General features: G+C 48.7%; 1 pseudogene; it reads right to left on the minus strand.

Annotated features, from left to right (window-relative positions):
• Positions 1–555: 555 nt before the first annotated feature.
• LOC125538547 lies at positions 556–4,554 on the minus strand (annotated as a pseudogene).
• Between the last annotated feature and the right edge of the window lie 220 nt (positions 4,555–4,774).

Consider the following 4,774-nt stretch of genomic DNA (forward strand, 5'->3'; position numbering starts at 1 on the left):
CGGACCGCTCGGCGAACCGATACAGGCCCGCATTGGATGGCTTCTGCGGTCTGAATAATGCAATCCACACGGATGCGGGCGGTTTGAAGGTCCACGCTGGAGATGCCCTTATCCCCTTCTGTTGATTTCGACAATTCTCACAACCAGTAGATCCTCTGCCAACTCCAATGCTTCTTTCTTTGAATCCAACAGTACGATTTATCCAGCGAATTGTTTGAAGAACGGGGGATATACAGTCACATGAATAGTAGGCAAAAAAGAAGCCCCGCACCCATCACGTTCATTGCATGAAAAAAAACTTATAGCATCACGTCGTCCTTGGAAGGAAGACGACTGTACAAGTTGAGTAGCAGGTTGGTCCTGCCCCGGAACGACGGCGGCCGGAGGAAGTATAGCACCATCACCATGAAGACGGCCGTCAACCTGGGGTCGTGCCAGCGCTCTCCCTGTGTAGCCGCTCTGGGGTCGAGCAAGAGGAGCACTGAGTGCACCGCGCTCTCCGTGCGTAGCCAGGTAGCCAGTCATCATCTGCACCATGCCGGCGATGCCCCTATGTCAATCATACCTCTGCCTCATGATGTCATCCGGTTTCGACGTTGGGAACGTGTCAAACTCCTGATCTAGCTTGTCGGGGTACGTCTGACCCCAGTACCACCACAGCACCGCATCTATGTTCACGAACGTGTTGAGCTCCTCGTCCGGGTGCGCGAGCTCCACGTGCGACAACACCGTGTCTATGTGCGGCGGGTGCCGTAGCCGCCAACAATAGTTCCACGCCGCAATCATGATCAATCATAGGAACACGATGGGCAGGATCAACTCCGGGTTGCGCACCAGCTTCAGGAACACCGCGTGCCCCAAAATCGTCGTCATTGGGTTCTTCCACTTGCAGATACCGTCGAACCATTTGGCCACGGTGACAACACTCGAGAAGAGCGTGGTGATCCGGCAGATGTATGCCTTGCTTCCACGAAGGCTAAACATGTGGGAATCGTCCTCCAGCATGTACTCCACCGCCTCCTTATGTAGTGGCGGGTCGGACTTGTCCAGCATCTGCATCGCCAGGATGGGTGTGGTGTATCTTCCGCAGCAGAGGACTAGGCTGTAGCCTAGTGGCAAGGGTCGCAGTGGCGAATCCTGTGCCCACGGTTCAACTCTCGTCAAGAGCGAATTTGTGGCGCCTCACCCGGATGAGCTTCTTCTATTAAAATATGTTTTGAGTGCAAGTGCCCATGTATCTTTTTTTAGCGGTTTGGCATACATGGCCAGCATTTTGGCCCACGAAATTGCAGGTGAACCGGACGGCAAGGTGGAGCTACCCCATCTTTTTCAGCCCCGACGGTTTGAGCGTGTACACGCGGTCTCTCTCTAATGTCGCGAGCCGGACGCGCACCTTGCCGATCCTCTGGTCCTCGGCTGGTCTGACTGCATGACCGCGGTGGATGTGGTTACTGTCCAAGACGGCGACCGTGATGACGGTGCTGAGGTCGAATACATCACAGGTGTACGGCTCGTTCCACTGTGGTGCAGCGGTGCCCAGCAGCGTGCGCGTGCGCACCCACTTGGCAACGCAGTAGGGGTTCTTGCTGCCGACCGGGCCGTGCGCGCTGAGGATGCCCACCTCCACTTCTCCAGCACGCCTATGGCACTCTTTCGGAGGTTTTTCGCTGCCGGCTGCAGGTCGCTGCTGTAGTGCATCCGCGCGTCTAGCACGTTGGTACACCATCTCCAGGCTCATCTTCAGGTGTATCCTGCTGGTGAACGTCTTGGACGACTCCCGGTTCTTGCTCCCGATCGTGACGTCCACCGTCATCCCGAGGAAGCGCGACAAATTGAACCATTTCGACGGCACTGACTTGGCCATGTCGTTGGGCGGCAGGTACAGCGACGCTACGGGGACGATGATGCGTCCGATGGGCTCATTGATATGATGAAATACGCATATAATAAATATGAGGGACACCTAAATACAATTATACATTTTACAAATTGTTGTTAGTTAATTTTTTTGAGATAATGCCTCTTACAAATCATTGGCTAAGACTTTATTGTTTTTATATAGTGGAAAAGGAAGAAAGTTGAGTGTCTTTGTATATTCATTGTTCCACTTAGATGAGCAAAAAATATATGTATGGCCTTGTATCGATATTAGTTTTCTTAAATATCCTGGCATACATCTCTAAAGGAGATACAGGTTTCTAGAGTGCATGGTTGTCTACTTTAGGTGTAAGGGCATCTCCAAAGCGGATCCTAAAACTTCCACTATATGTCCGGACCAGAGTATTCGAACCACTTTTGCCATCTGACGGAAACCTGCATATGTCTGCTTAGCAGTCTGGACGTACGGATTCCGATATCCAAGAGACAAACAGGGGGGCTTTGCCGGGGTCCAAACATACACTTGACTAAACACATTCATGGTCCATCTCTTCTCTCTCACCTTCCAACCACACATGCTTGGTCCCCTACTCCTCCCTCTCCTCACAATAGGACACTAAACCTCAAATATCCCACCATATGCATGGTCTTCACCTACTTATTCTCCTCCCAATCGGATACTCTGTTATTATCATTAAATGGCTCCATCCCGCATGTTGTCCGTCGACAATGTGACATAAAAACGGATATATAATAGAGACATTTGCAGGTCAGCTTTGGAGATGCCCTAAGTAAGTAAAAGTTGTAGTTTCCAGCCTAAGCAAAGTTGGTTGTGTTGCTACTATGTCCCTCACCAAGTAGTGTACAAACATGCATGGGAATAGAAAAGGTACTTGCAGACCCTTCACAAAAGACGCGACATATATAACGACTAGAGTCTATATCTATACCTAACAACAAAGGGAGGTTGTTTCTCCGAGTATTTTTGGTCTATCCACTGCCTTCTTTTTTTTATCCGAGATGGTACTATAATTTTATGTGTATGTCCACTTAGTTTTTTGGGCCTGGCCACAATATGGAATATAGCCTACATTTTCATCCGGCCAGGCCGTGTAATTTAAGACTTGGATTTTTTTATTTAATCCCTTTTTAATTTCTTCAATGATTAATTTGAATTCCAACTAATTATTTAAAAAATATTGGCAAATACATGCCGAGGGCGCGCCTGATTGGGCCAACCCAGAAGCATTGTGGTAATGTACTAGTTTAGTTGTACCAGTAAAACTGCAAAAAACAGAAGCAGATGGAGGAAACATTTTCGTTAGGGTTATAGGTTCTCCCAGAGGTGATATGTGGCCACCGTCGAGGTTTATCTTCTCTACCCCGATCCAACCACTGTTACTTTTTGGGTTGATCATTGGGAGATCCCTACATCCCTACTCGGCCTTGATCGAACTTCTGGCTCGCGAGAGGGATTTAGGGGTGCTGCAACAACCGATCCAGAAATTGTCGGTTTAGGGTTCAAGATGGCAGCGGCAAGTTCAGCGGCGGAGGAGTCTGGTGTGGGGTCTAGTTCTGAGTTGGATAATGATGACCCACAAGTATAGGGGATCAATCGTAGTCCTTTCGGTAAGTAAGAGTGTCGAACCCAACGAGGAGCAGAAGGAAATGACAAGTAGTTTTCAGCAAGGTATTTTCTGCAAGCACATACATTATAAGTAACGAGTAATTTGATAGCAAGATAATTTGTAACGAGCAAGTAACGGTAACGGTAACAAAAGTGCAGCATGGTAGCCAATGCTTTTGAGGCAAAGGACATGCCAAAATGGTTTCTTATGATAAGAAAAGCGTTCTTGAGGGTACACGGGAATTTCATCTAGTCACGTTCATCATGTTTTTTTACTAGGAACGACAGTGGGAGAGGCTCCCACTGACTGTTGTATTTACTCACAAACAGATGTTACATCATTACATGTGGGGGTTTTGCAGGGCTCCCCTCAACCATGTTACATCATTACATGTGGGGGTTTTGCAGGGCTCCCCTCAACCCCTCTAGTGAATGCAGAAAAACTCTAGTGTCTACATGTTTTGTATATAAGAGTCTAAGAAGGGGTGAAGCTCTTCTTTACAATTGTGAACAAGGAGGCCCAACAGGTGCTTGAAGCTATCAAGCCATGCAATGAAGGAGTGTGGCACTCCTCTGAAGAATTCATTGTTCCTCTCCTTCCAGATGCTCCATGCGGCCAGCAAGAAAATGTCCATGAATAGCGGTTGCCTCCATTGGGTTTTACCTTCGTGCAGCAGAGATATCCTATTTCCATCATGCGGCCATCTCAGACCCACTTTGTTCCAGCAGCGCTGGCTAAATGGGCACGAGAAGAAGAGATGCTCAACTGTTTCCTCGGGAGGATTTTGGCAAAGCATACACCCATAGTTATTGTCCACAACAGCAAAATGCCTATGCTTCAACATGTTTCGCGTGTTTACGCGGTCAACTAGCAACAGCCAACCAAACATTTTGAATTTGATGGGGCTCTTGGCCTCCCAAAGCCAGAGAAAGGCATCGTCGGCGATCGTCTCCCTGAAACAGTGGTTGTAGTAGCTTTTGGCCGAGAACTTTCCACTGAGGGTACAAACCCAAGTATCAGCAGAACCTCTCTCCGGTATGACATGCATCGAGCCCGGCTGAATCTCTCTGACTCCCTCTCTCGCTTCCAAAGCATGGCTGGGTCCGTTGCTTCCAAAGTAGTGCAGACGGACTCATCCTCATTTGTGGCAAACGAGAAGGCTCTGGGATAGATCTCGGAGAGCGGGGCTTCCTGGTCATGATCAAACTACACGTCCTTCTAGAACAGAGCTAAAGTCCCATCACCAACTGTAACCTTTGAGATCCCTC

This window comes from Triticum urartu, chromosome 2 (genome assembly GCF_003073215.2).
Source record: "Triticum urartu cultivar G1812 chromosome 2, Tu2.1, whole genome shotgun sequence".
NCBI lineage: Eukaryota > Viridiplantae > Streptophyta > Magnoliopsida > Poales > Poaceae > Triticum > Triticum urartu.